The sequence below is a fragment of the Narcine bancroftii genome, chromosome 3, assembly GCF_036971445.1.
Source record: "Narcine bancroftii isolate sNarBan1 chromosome 3, sNarBan1.hap1, whole genome shotgun sequence".
In the NCBI taxonomy this organism is placed as follows: Eukaryota; Metazoa; Chordata; class Chondrichthyes; order Torpediniformes; family Narcinidae; genus Narcine; species Narcine bancroftii.
In genome coordinates, this window is record NC_091471.1 from 181,896,557 (window position 1) to 181,911,294 (window position 14,738).

General features: G+C 37.8%; 1 long non-coding RNA gene across 7 annotated transcripts in view; it reads left to right on the forward strand.

Annotated features, from left to right (window-relative positions):
• LOC138757911 (uncharacterized) overlaps window positions 1-14,738 on the forward strand; it is a 108,280-nt gene that overhangs the window by 61,138 nt on the left and 32,404 nt on the right. For all 7 annotated transcript variants that reach the window (XR_011353982.1, XR_011353983.1, XR_011353985.1 and 4 more), the window contains 2 exons: window positions 6,973-7,078; window positions 11,066-11,155. This is a non-coding gene — a long non-coding RNA (uncharacterized lncRNA). The remainder of the gene's footprint in view (window positions 1-6,972; window positions 7,079-11,065; window positions 11,156-14,738) is intronic.

The window sequence follows — 14,738 nt, forward strand, 5'->3', positions numbered from 1 at the left end:
GCATGGGCCCATGGCTTAAAGGGCCTCTTACCGTTCTGAATATCTAAATTAAAAAATTTAAATTTGATGAAGGTGTAAAGGTTTTCTTCTGGGGAACCAGTGCACTCCACTTCCACCCTCTTAAAGGTCTTGGATTTTGTTCCCATAAGAACAATATTTTTTTTCTTATTTCCTTCCCCTCAAAAAGTGAAGCTTTTACTTCATATTCATCATTAGTTTGTTAAAGGACACAGAAAAGTGGAAAATATACAAAAATCATTTCCAAGTGGTGAAATGTTCAAGGAAACCTGTTGCTTTGAATAGCATCTGATTTATTGGAGACACCAACTGAAAAAAAAACTATACTGGGACCTTGATTCCAAACTCTCCTCAGGAAGGGAACTTTCATTGTGAAAATGCAAGCTGGGACAATTAGAAACAGTTGTGGCCAACAATACCTGCCTTGAATCCATCATCTTGACTCTGGTGAGAGAAGGCCTTAGACTTGAAATGCTTCATTACTTTGCTGTTGAGCTAAATGCAATATGGAAATAAAAGGTCTGTGCCTAAATATATAACTCTTCTGGAATAGACAATAGAGAGTAGACAATGGGTGCAGGAGTAGGCCATTCAGCCCTTTGAGCCAACACCACCATTCTCTGTGATCATGGTCAATCATCGACAATCAGTACTCCATTCCTGCCTTCTCCCCATTTTCCTTGACTCCACTATCTTTAAGAGCTCTATCTAACTCTTTCTTGAAATCATCCAGAGAATTGGCCTCCACTGCCTTCTGAGGCAGAGCACTCCACAGGTCCACAGCTCTCTGGGTGAAAAAAGTTTTTCCTTAACTCCGTTCTAAATGGCCTACACCTTATTCTTAAACTAGAGCCTCTGATTCTGGACTCCCCCAACATAGGAAGCATATTTCCTGTCTCTGCCATGTCTAATCCCTTAATAATCTTATGTTTCAATCAGATTCCCTCTCATCTTTCTAAATTCTAGTGTATACAAGCCCAGTGCTCCAATTTTTTAGCATATGACAGTCCCGCCATCCTGGGAATTATCCTCGTGAATCTATGCTGCATTCCCTCAATAGCAAGAATGCCCTTCCTCAAACCTGGTGACCAAGACTGCACAAAATACTCCAGTTGGGGTCTCACCAGGGCCGTGTACAACTGCAGAAGGACCTTTTTTTTTCCTATGCTCATCTCCCCTCGTTATGAAGGCCAACATGCCATTAGCTTTCTTCACTGCCTGCTGTACCTGCATGCTTACTTTCAGTGACTGATGAACAAGGACACCTAGATGTCATTATACTTCCTGTTTTCTTAATGTAGCACCTAACCTTTGTTCTCCTTTGAACGATTATGGGAAGAATAATTTTCTGGGTGATTTTTTTTTTTCTGCTTTGCATGAAGGATTCCACATGGATGACAGCAGAGGAGGAGAGGCATCCTATTTTTAAAGGGGCTCAGAAAATCCTGTAGACACACACCATGAGGAGATAGTTGTGGGGATCTACAGCAGCCAGTAGACCCTGAGAATCATTATGGAGAGCCTAACATGTGCAGTAGCCTCATAAAAGTGAACAAGCTGACTGAAAGCATCTTCAAACACCGTGGAATAAATTTTGTGTTAAATGACAGTAGTTGTACAGAGAAATATTGGCTTGTAACCCTATAAATTTGGGTCATGCATATCCAGATGCAGAAGTTAGCAGATATATAACCGATAAAATTTATGCTGAGTTGTTCAACTCCCCATGGAATTCAGTAACACGGCCCATACTTGCTGATATTTCCCAGTACTTACATGAAAAAAAATCATTCATAGATCCTGTGTGCAGGCTAATTTCAATTCCATTCATTTCAATGGTGATATTACACCTGTCAGGAAGCATGCAAGATGTGTAATTAAAAAAAAAACGTAGTAATTTTTTATCAACTCAAAAGCCTTTTTTATTGCAGAAGATTTATTTTCTGTACTTTATAATAAAAATGGAACTTCAACAAAATATTGTTTATTTTCAATAGACTTTGTATACTGTGGATGACAAGGTGTATCAAAAGCTTTCCAAAACCTTGATGGGTGCTAAAGTCCAGAATCACGACTTTGCATCTGTTAAAGTCGCTTCTTCTGCCAAATCACAGAAGACTGTGAGTCTGTTCAGGGCTGCACTGATTGAACCAAAAGAAGATCCCTATTATCAAGATAAATGGAAGAAAATGGAGAATCTAAATGGCTGAATACTACTCATGCCTTTTGTGCCCATCTCCACTCAGCTGCATCATCAACCTCACTCACAGTTTAGAGCAGGGGTGTCAAACTCAAATTCACAGAGGGCCAAAATTAAAAACTTGGACTAAGTCGAGGGCCGAACTAAATATTTATTGAAAATTTTCAACAACATCTGCATGTTTTCTCTTCTTTCAACATATGTAATGTTAAACTTTTTCTTACTAAAATAAATGTTTAATAATAGTTTTGGATAAACTCTTTCCAGAAGCATTAACAAATGAGAAATAAAATATTCAATAAATAATATTTCTCTATAGAGGATTTGTCAAATGTTGCTAGTGTGCTGTCGAATAGTAAAATCTGAGGGCTATTGAGAATGTGGGAGAATAACATGATTCCTGAAACAATCAAATGGGCATGAACTCTAGCAGGGTTATTTGCCATGCCCTTTTTCCATTGGTACAGATATCCTTTGATTTACACACTTTTCAAGTTTTATGCCTAATGAGCTTGTATCCAGGTGCAGGACCATTTTTAACCAGGAATATATTTATCACTGTGACATGAAACTATTGGAAGATCATTTTATCCTGAGATTAAAGTTCATAATACTTACTCAGGCCTGTGTGCGGGAGGGCGGGGGTTTGCGGGCGATCGGGTTGGACAATGACAGAGCGGGGGCATCGGCTCTCGCTGCAGGGCGGAATCTCGGCGGATCAGCGGCCCCGTCACCGTGAGTTGCGGGTCAGCCTGCGGCAGGGAGGGGGAGTTGGCAACGGTCCTGGCGAGGTCAAGCCCGAGGCCTCCAGTTCTCGGCGCTGGGAAGCGGCCTTAGCTTCCCCTGACACCGGCCAGGCCCCAAAACCAGAGTCCACGGTTAGACCCTGCAACGTAAACAGAGGAGGTGTGGGCGATTAGCGGGCTGACGCCAATGCATTCTGGGATTTGTTGTATTACTGTGCATGCGCTATACTGGCGCGGCGGCCAGCGGGCCACCTCTAATACATTTTTGAAATGATCTTGCGGGCCAAATATAATTATATTGCAGGCCAAATTTGGCCCGCGGGCCAGAGTTTGACATGTGTGGTTTAGATCATCAATGTAGCATGCAATGATTTACAGATTCTGTTAGCTTTTGTTTGGCACATTGAGATAAGTAATGCAGGGAAGGTAATGTGTAGGACTGTTCATCAAGCATCAGGATTATTCTTAGTGCTTATTAGTATCACAAAGAATTTTTAGATTTTTAAATTAATTTCATTTAAAGTTGGAGATACAACACAGTAACAGACTCTTCAGCCTACGAGCTCGCATTGCCCAAATACACCAATTAAACAACAATCCCTGTATGTATTTGAGGACAGAAGAAAACTAAAGAATCCACAGAAAACCCATTCAGACTTGGGACTGCACCACCCACAAATTGAAAGAGATATTCATAATCTTGCCAGAAAGAGGCAGCAGAGATAGATCAGCTTATTGACAGCAATATTGCCCTCAACGTCAGCAAAACCAAGGAGATGACTGTGGACTTCAGGAGGAAGTCAGAGGAACACGACCCAGTCCTCATTGAGGGCTCAGTAGTGGAAAGGGTCAAGAACTTCAAATTCCTGGGTGTCAACATCTCCGAGGATCTATTCTGGAGCTTTCATGTTAATGCAATCACAAAGAAGACTCGCCATTGTCTGAGGAGATTCGATATGTCACCAAAGACTCTCGTAAAGTTTTACAAGTATACCTTGGAGAGCATTCTGGTTGGTTGCATCACTGACTGGTATGGTGGTGTCAACTCTCAGGACAAGAATAAATTCCAGGGGGGGTTGTTAACTTGGCCTGTGATATCACAGGCACCAGACCACACTCCATCGAGGACATCTACATGAGGCAGTGTCTTAAAAAAAGCAGCCTCTATCCTCAAAGACCTCCCGCCCAGGCCATGGCCTCTTCACTATGCTACCATCAGGAAGGAGATACAGGAGCCTGAAGATGAACACCCAACGATACGAAAACAGCTTTTTTTGCTCCACCATCAGATTTTTGAATGGATAATGCAAACAAACTGACTGTGCAATACAGATAATAACCTGCATCACAGTGTGGTCCAGTTGCTGGAGAAAAATGGATCAGAGGTCAATCTACAGGACTAAAAGAGTGGCAGATAGGATCACAGGAGCCTTCCTCCATTACAGTGATGTGATCTACCAGGATCATTGACTGAAGAGGGTGCACAAAATAATTGAGGATCTCTTCTTCCCTGCGCACAGCATCTTTCAACTGCTCCCGTCAGGGAAGAGATACAAGGGTATTAGAACCAGCATCACCAGGCTGAGGAACAGCTTCTTCCCATGGGCAGTGAGAATGCTGAACGACCAAAGGAACTGCTTGCACTAACCATTCAAGACTCTCATATGTGCAAAGCACTATTTATTTATTTATTTGTATCGATTAAATACTTAACCTGCATATGTATTGTTTATCTGTACGTGTGTTATGTCTGGTTGTGTGTCTGCATGTTTTGCACCAAGAACCAGAGAATATTGTTTTGTCAGGTTGTACTTGTACAAGTTCATTCAATAAACTTTTAAAAAATATTCAGTAATTAAAAATTGCAAAGTGAGAGATCTTAAATGAATCTCTGATTGAGTTTGCTGTACAGAAGTCTGATGGTGTAGCAACCGTTCCAGAACCTGGTGGTATGCATCTTGTGGCACCTATGCCCCTTTTCTGATGGCAGCAAGAACAGAGCAAGCCCTGAGTGGTGTGGATCCTTGATGATTGCTGCTGTTCTCCGACGACAGCGTTCAACTTATATGTTCTTTACAGTGGGGAGAGTTTTGTCTGTGATGTACTGGGCTGTGTCCACTACCTTTTGCAGGGCTTTAGGCTCAGAGGCATTGATGCCCCCCCCCCCACCCCATACCAGGCCGTGATGCAGCTGGTTAAGTAGACTTTCCACTCTACATCTTTCGATGTTCACCAAGGCTTACGATGTCATACCAAACCTCCACAAACTCCTGTAAAAGAAGAGGTGCTGATATGCTTTCTTCATTATGATATGACATTTGTTTGTCAGGTCCAGAAAAGATCCTCTGAGATAGTTTCTCCCAGGAATTTAAATTTGCTCACCCTCTCCACTTCTGATCTCCCAATGATTATTGGATCAGACACCTCTGGTTTTCCCTTCCCAAAGACCATAATCAGCTCTTTGGTTTTGGTGACATTGAGTGTGAGGTTGTTGTTGGTGCACCATTCATTCAAGCTTTCAATTTCCCTCCTGTATACTGACTCATCCTTCCCCCCCCCCTCCCTTTTATACAACCCACTCTTGTGGTATTGTCAGAAATTTTTAGGTGGTGTTGTTGTCATACCAAGGCACACAGTCATAGGTGTACAGCGAGTAGAGCAGGGGATCAAGAATGCAGACCTATGGTGCTCTGGTACAAAATGGAGATTGTGGAGAGATTTTCTTACAATCCTCACTGATTTTGGTCTGGACTTGAAGAAATCCAGGATCTAATTATTGAGGCCCAGGTATTGGAATTTTCTGGGGATGATGGTGCAGAATGCTAAACTGTAGTCAATAAAGAGCATCCTGTTGTCTGCATCTTTGTTGTCCAGGTAGTCCAGGGCTTTGCGTAGAGCCAGTGAGAACCTGTTGCTGCGGATGACATATTGGAACAGATCCATGTCACTGCTCAAACCAATGCTTCATCACCAGCTTTTCAAACCATTTCATCACAATGTACAGAAAGGGCATTGTTAGAAAACTTATTTACTTTGACATGTGGCCCAACTCCTACTCCAGGAGTAACCAGGTGCAGTGCTTTCCCAGTAGGCTTGGATACTCCTAGATTTGGCAACTAAATAAAAAATATCCTGGAATGCTGTTTTTGTAATGGAAAGTCAGAAATCTTCAGTAAGCTCTATGAGCCTTGAGGGCTGCATGTTAATTTCTTAAACAAAATGCCACAAAGCCAATCTTGGATCTGAGCTGACACACTTGGAACAGTTAGAGTAGTGGTTTGTGCTGTTATTACAGTGGCAGTGAACCGTGTTCCAGTCCAGTGCTCTCTGTAAGGAATTTGAATTTTTATTCTGTGTCTCTGTGGGTTTTCCCTGGGTACTTCAATTTCCTGCCATCCTCCAAAACATATGAGGTTGTAAGTTAATTTGGGTGTAGTTGGGCCACATGGGTTTAAATAGCTGGAATTGGCTTCTACCATGCTGTAAATAAAATTTAAATTTAACTTTTTCACAAGAAAGGTGATGAATATGTGGAATGAGCTGCCATAGCAAGAGGTAGAGGTGGGTTTGAATTATTTTAAAGATACATGGGTAGGAAAGGTTTTGAGGGATATAGGCCAAATGCTGCTAAATGGGACTAGCTCTGTTAGGAGACTTGGCTGGCATGGATGTTGGGCTGAAGGGCCTGCTTCCATGTGGTACAATCCTTTACTCATAACATTGTTTTTTTTTAATATATATTTTGGAGTCATAGGATTATTTTTTAAAGGATTTTATTGTACTGGAGACATTTTAGCTTGTTTAGACAAATTACAATCACTATCCTTTTGGACCAAAGATTTTTGTTTGGATTAATGCCAAATTGGGAGGAATTTTTTTTTGATCCGTGTCTGCACTACACTAATGCAGAACAGTTTCATTTGGAGTGTCCAAGAAATCAGAATTTTATATTCACTTGCACAAAGTACTGTTTCACTTTACTAAATTAATATCAACAATGTCTTCAAGTTTGTTTCAGGTTTACTGAAGCATCATCAGGCCTGCTGTTATGTATATGACTTCACTGTCCAGAAATAACACAAGAGACATTTTATTTTGAAGCTGCAAACTGACTGTAAGTAAATAAACAGGAAGAACACACTGCAGCTATACATGTAATTTAAATTTGTTAAACAAAAGCAAACTCTTAAATGAGCTGGTGCTGCCAAAGTAGAATATACTGCTAAATGAGTGGTAAAATGGCCATGGGTGTAAATGTAATTAATATTAGGAAGGGCATAGGATAATGAGGAAGACAGGTGCTGCAAATTGATTTTTTTTTCTTCAATCCACAGTAAATGCAGCATTTGCAAACATCCTGAGCTCTCACCATTAGAAAAGGGTAATATAATGGTTTGGTTGAATGCCATGTAACCGCTGCCTTGCCACAGAGAAGCAATTAAAAGCAGCCAAGTATTTTTTTTAAGCAGGCAATGAATTAACAATGTCATGAAAAGCAAAATTGTAACAGGAGGAGCAGAAGGAATTTCTCATTTCTAGTAAATCTTACAACACATTTTGTCTTTTTTAAAAAAATTTTTTTTAATTTTTCACACCATAAATCACGTTAGCCATGATATACACTTTTTCTTTTTCACACATATACAGTGTCTTTTTCTTCACCCCCCCCCCTCCCTCCTCCCAAGTTTTGTCTTTAAAGGGTAACCATCTCTAGTGCTGTGGGCCATAACAGAATAAACAGTCTGCAGCAGCAAGATTATCCAAATATTGTGATTTTTATCCTCTTTCAATTACAATATTGTCATCCACACACCAAAAGGTTTGTTAATGATGAAATATTTTTGATTCCATGGCTATCTATCAGGTTGTTACGGTCTCATAAGAAATGACAAACCACTTATCAACTGTGCATTTAAATGTTTAATGAACCCTTAACAGCTGGTGCAGTTTGGACCCAATTGATAACGAATGAGTCCATGGGGTAGCTGCACTCACCAGCTTTAATGTCTGTACTAAGACCTTTGAAGTGTCAATGAAGCGCAAAGGACTTTATTAAAATAGCTCTGTGGCAGTCTGTCATCTATCCAAGAATCATTTTCACCAGTGCATTAGAAATAAAATTATCTCAAAGTCCAAGCATTAAAAATGAAGCAAAATAATGGTAATATATTATATATTCTAAAACTGCAGGCTAAAGCAATGGTAAGAGGTCCTGACTTTTGGCTCAGACATGAATACAGACCTGGATACCACCATGTCCAGTGCTACACCCCCCCCCCCCCACCCACACACACACAAACACACGAGTGCGTGTGGGCATTCATATGCACAGATGCACATACACACACACACAAACACACGAGTGCGTGTGGGCATTCATATGCACAGATGCACATACACACACACATTGACAAGACATTGATATAATAAACAATAAAATGTTTTGAACTAATTTAGAGAAGAGGGAAGCTGGGGATTGCAGATTAAAATGTCATATCCAATCAAACATACTTCATATAAGGAAAGATAATACAATATTAGGTGATTGAACACACTTATTATTGCTGTTGTTGAGTTACCCTTTTAAGCTACAAAAGGATCTTTGTCAAACTTGATGTTTGGGTGGGAGTTAATAAATTTAGATAACATCTGGATAGTAAATATGCATTCATCAAGATGCTATTTATCTCTCTAACTGGCCCAATTCACCTATCAACAGTTGATCTCTACAAAATCCTCACAGCAATTCTATTAAAACTAATCCCTTTGCTTTGTCCATCCCTGCCTCATCAACTCTGCAACATGAACCTAAGTTGTTTGCTCTCTTTTAAAATCTGATAAAATACCTTTGACTTGAAATGTTAACTCTTTTTTTCTTCTACAGATGCTGCCTGATATGTTGAGTTTTCCCAGCAATTTTTGTTTTTATTTCAGATTTCCAGTATCTGCATTTTGATTTTCCTTTTTATTATTGTGTTAACTTGAACTACATTAAGGTGTGGAGTATCATTGCAATTTTGAATTTCTATTCTACACTGTTTAAAGAATGACAATATGGATCCAAAGACTCTTTAGGCAAGGAAGATCAAAGAATAGCGATGGAGCTGTTAGATCTTTTAAATATATACAGCAAAACTGGAGCAGTGAAGGACTGAGAAATCATTCCTCGAGCTGACATGCTGAAAAATTGTATTTAAAACGTGTTGAATAAAATGACTATCAGGAAAGTAACAGACCTTTTCTTGATGTAAACCCACATGCCATCACATTGGAGAGGTGAATTTCATTTCCCACAACAGTGCAAAGGAATTAGAGCAAATTGATGGTCTGATTTACACAATCCAATTGTTTCCTCCATGGAAAGAAATAATGAATTGACTGTAAAATGGGCCACCTGTCAGTTCCACCCCCTTCTTCCCCTGCCATCTCTCCTTTCCCTGTCGCACAGACATGATAAATTCTACCTAGTCACTTATATTCATTTAACACTTTTTGTTGATCTGGATTCCTCCCTCATTGTTTGAATACTGAGACTTTCTGATATATCCTGCTTCTGCCTTTTCTGAATTTTCCTTGAAGAAGGCCTCAGGGCCAAAACCTCAGCAATATATTTTTGTCTCCTTTAGATGCTAAAAAGACTGGCTAAGTTCCTCCAGCATTTCAGTGATTTTTGCAATAACTTTCAACAGGAATACCAACTCACATTTGCAGATCCATCTTTCCTGGGTGGTATAATTACATTTGATGGGAACTGGTTGGATTAAACAGCAATATAGGCAGGCCTACACATTAATATAATATGTGTCACAGCATTAGCCTGTTTTTGGAATCCCACATTCTGGAGACAAGGTCAACTGAGCAATTCTTTTTGAGAGATGCCTGCACAGAGATATCTTCTTGAGGGCATTTGTAATGTTTATGTGTTAATTTTAAGAGTAATTTGTGATATTTAAAAAATATCTATTTGTTACATTATACATATTATTTATAGAATCATGAACTGAACTACTTCAGACCATGAAATATAGACAAAAGTAATTTATTCAACATAGCTGATGTGTTCTGAGAATTGCTGCTAAAAGCACAATGGATTGAATCGGTCCTGATTAGTAGTTTTATTTTCCATTAATATTTAAACATCTCAGTTTTTTAAAACCAATATAAACTAGTAATTTAAAATGACATGGCAGTAATCCTAATAAACCAGATGTATTTATTATGTAGGATTATATGAAGAGTGATAAAGGGAAAGATCATTATCTAAAACATTAACTCAACTTTTTTTTTTTGCAAACAGCTATCACCAGACTTGCTACGTGCTTTCAGAATCTCTGTTAAATCAACCAACATGTTTCACACAGACTTTCAAACCTTTAGATATCTGTTAGATTTATCTGTTAGTTACATAGATATATTTTGAGCACAAAATGTTAACTCTACCAAATAACTCAAGTAGCTGACACAGAGGTCACAGAGGGAGAAGCTCATTTCATATATTGAAATAGTAAGTGTCTACCTGCACTTACTGTTCTATACTTCTGCAATTCTTTTGTGCAGAATAATTGTCAGTCAAATGAAATACATTTGAGCTTTAGATCGCGTTTTGAGTTTGTAAAGGGTATTTGATTGTTTAAATGTATACTTTTTTCACCTTCAGATCTGATTAAAAAAATATCAGAGTTTGACCTCAATGATTTTTGTAAGGTATTTTGAAAATGATATCGAGGCATCTTTTTGCCAGTTTCTGAACATGATCATATTTGTGATACCCTGGTTTGGAGTACATTTTTACTTTGAACAATTGTGTATAATGGGGAAGTATCATAATGGAGCAATTTATAAAAGTAGCACAAACATTGCTGTGATATTGCAATCAAAAATTTACTAAGAGAGTAAATGGATAATGTATTATACTCAAGTGCTGCATCTTGATCAAGTTTTTAGTGTTTGAAGGAATATCCCAGGGGAAGTCTGAAAATGAAAGGGGTTAGTTATTGCAATTTTGACTTGGACATAGGTGGGAGTAATCTACCCAGAAGTCCTAACTTTCGTGAATGGATTTTACTTTGTGTGTTACAGAAAATGGTTTTTTTTTTAATAGGAATGGATTTTTAGTTTACCTTTCTACAGACAATTTCAGAAGAAACAAGGAGACAGAACTGAGCAGCAGATTTAAAATATGGAAGTTAAGGTAACTGCTTGTTAGATTTGTATAAACATAAAAGTAAGGCGGGTTCTAGAGAAGCAGTCATTTTGAGAAGGGCTGCCGTCAGGTCCAAGTGCTTCTGGCTATCTAAGTCTGGGCTTTGGTGGATGCTAGGCTTCAGTGAGGAGGGTAAGCAGCACTCTGGTAAGATTCATACTTCCTGTACTGGCCAGCTTTGTTTCCTCATAAAGTTTTAGTCATAGCAACTGTTCAAGGCATGGGTGAGGCCTCACCTGGACTATCGTGTTCTGTATTAGTCTCCTTGAGAAAGGATCTACTAGGCTTGGAGGCAGTGCAGAGGAGATTTTTTTTGGAAAATTTTATCTATTTGTATCATTACAAAAGAAAAAAAATGAATAAAACATTAATCAAATGTCCATGTCCATTGATACAAAATGTACTTTGTAAATTTTCTCCCCAACCCCCCATCCCTCGCAAAAGTAAGAAAAAGAAAGAAAGGAAATAAGAAAACACCTACTGCTTTATAGACAACAGATTCGCCAAGGCAAATAGCGCCATTGGAAGACTACACAAAAGAGTCTTGAAAAACAACCAACTGAAAAACCTCACAAAGATAAGCGTATACAAAGTCATTGTCATACCCACACTCCTGTTCGGCTCTGAATCATGGGTCCTCTACCGGCATCACCTACGGCTCCTAGAATGCTTTCATCAGCGTTGTCTCTGCTCATCCTCAACATTCATTGGAGCGACTTCATCCCTAACATTGAAGTACTCGAGATGGCAGAGGCCGACAGCATCGAATACACGCTGTTTTTTTAAAAAATTTTTTTATTTTTCACACCATAAATCACATTAGCCATGATATACACTTTTTCTTTTTCACACATATACAGTGACTTTTTCTCCCCCCCCTCCCTCCTCCCAAGCCACCCCCCCACCCCCCCCTCATCCATTTTAGGTATACAATCTAGGTTGCATTAAACCAGTCAGACAATGTTGTCATTCAACAAAAATACACCAGAAATTCTACTGAGTCCCTTCTTTTCTTTCCTTCTCCTTCCATCAACTTAGGTAATGTTTGTCCCCGGTAGGTTTTCGCTATTGTATTTAATGTAAGGCTCCCATACTTGTTCGAATATTTCAATATTATTTCTTAAACTATATGTTATTTTTTCTAATAGAATACATTTATTCATTTCTATATACCATTGTTGTATTTTCAAATTATCTTCCAATTTCCAGGTTGACATAATACATTTTTTTGCTACGGCTAGGGCTATCTTAACAAATCCTTTTTGTGCGTCCTCCAAATCAATTCCAAATTCTTTGTTTTTTATGTTACTTAGGAGAAAGATCTCTGGATTCTTTGGTATATTGTTTTCTGTTATTTTATTTAATATCTGATTGAGATCATCCCAAAATTTTTCTACTCTCTCACATGTCCAGATTGCATGAATTGTTGTTCCCATTTCTTTTTTACATCGAAAACATCTATCAGATACTGTTGGGTCCCATTTATTTAACTTTTGCGGTGTAATGTATAGTCTGTGTAACCAATTATATTGTATCATACGTAGCCTCGTATTTATTGTATTTCTCATCGTTCCAGAACATAATTTCTCCCATGTTTCCTTTTTTATCTTTATATTTAAATCTTGTTCCCATTTTTGCTTAGTTTTACCATTTGTTTCCTCATTCTCCTTTTCTTGCAGTTTAATATACATATTTGTTATAAATCTTTTGATTAACATTGTATCTGTAATCACATATTCAAGGTTACTTCCCTCTGGTAAACTCAAATTGCTTCCTAATTTATCTTTCAAGTAGGATCTCAGTTGGTAATAAGCCAGCGCTGTATCTCCAGTTATATTGTACTTATCTCTCATTTGTTCAAAGGATAAGAATCTACTTCCTGAAAAACAATTTTCTATTCTTTTAATCCCTTTTTTTTTCCATTCTCTAAAGGAAAGGTTATCTATTGTAAAAGGGAGTAGCTTATTTTGCGTCAATATTAGTTTTGGTAATTGATAATTTGTTTTATTTCTTTCTACATGAATCTTCTTCCAAATATTGAGTAGATGATGTAATACTGGAGAAGTTCTATGTTGTACCAATTTTTCGTCCCATTTATATAATATGTGTTCAGGTATCTTTTCCCCTATTTTATCTAGTTCTAATCTCGTCCAGTCTGGTTTTTCCCTTGTTTGATAAAAATCTGATAGGTATCTTAATTGTGCGGCTCTATAATAATTTTTGAAGTTTGGCAATTGTAAGCCTCCTTGTTTATACCATTCTGTTAATTTATCTAGTGCTATCCTCGGTTTCCCCCCTCTCCATAAAAATTTCCTTATTATTTTCTTTAACTCTTTGAAGAATTTTTCTGTCAGTTGTATTGGCAATGCCTGAAATAAGTATAATATCCTTGGAAAAATGTTCATTTTAATACAGTTTATCCTTCCTATCAGTGTTAGTGGTAGATCTTTCCAATGCTCTAAATCGTCCTGTAATTTTTTCATTAGTGGATTGTAATTGAGTTTATATAATTGGCCTAGATTTTTGTTTATTTGTACACCTAGGTATCTTATTGCCTGCATTTGCCATCTGAATGGAGATTCCTTCTTAAATTTTGAGAAATCCGCATTATTCATAGGCATTGCTTCACTTTTATTTACGTTTATCTTGTAACCCGACACTTCTCCATATTCCTTCAATTTCTTATATAATTCTTTTATTGATAGTTCTGGTTCTGTTAAGTACATCATCCGCAAATAGACTGATTTTATATTCCGTCTTTTATTTTTATTCCTTTTATATTATTATCTATTCTTATCAATTCTGCTAGTGGTTCTATAGCTAGCGCAAACAATAAAGGTGATAGTGGGCATCCCTGCCGCGTTGACCTGCTTAAGTTAAATTGCTTTGATATATGTCCATTTGCTGTCACTTTCGCTAATGGTCCCTTATATAATGCTTTAATCCAATTAATATACTTCTCCGGTAAACTGAATTTTTGCAATACTTTGAACAAATAATTCCATTCTACTCTGTCGAAGGCCTTCTCTGCGTCTAAAGCAACTGCTACTGTAGGTGCTTTATTTCTTTCTACTGCATGAATTAAGTTAAAAAATTTACAAATATTGTCTGTTGTGCATCTTTTTTTGATAAATCCAGTTTGGTCTAAATTTACCATTTTCGGTACCTGTTCTGCTAATCTGTTTGCTAATAGTTTAGCTATTATCTTATAATCTGTGTTTAGCAAAGATATTGGTCTATATGACACTGGTGAGAGTGGATCTTTCCCTTGTTTTAGTATTACTGTAATTATTGCTGTTTTACATGAATCTGGTAAGTTTTGTGTCTCATCAATCTGGTTGATTACATCCAGGAGGGGCGGTATTAATAAGTCTTTAAATGTTTTGTAGAATTCTATTGGAAATCCATCCTCTCCTGGTGTCTTATTATTTGGTAATTTTTTTATTATCTCTTGTATTTCTACTGTTCCAAATGGTTCTGTTAATTTATTTTGTTCCTCTATTTGTAGTTTTGGTAGTTCAATTTTAGTCAAAAATTCATCTATTTTCCCTTCTTTCCCTTCGTTTTCAGT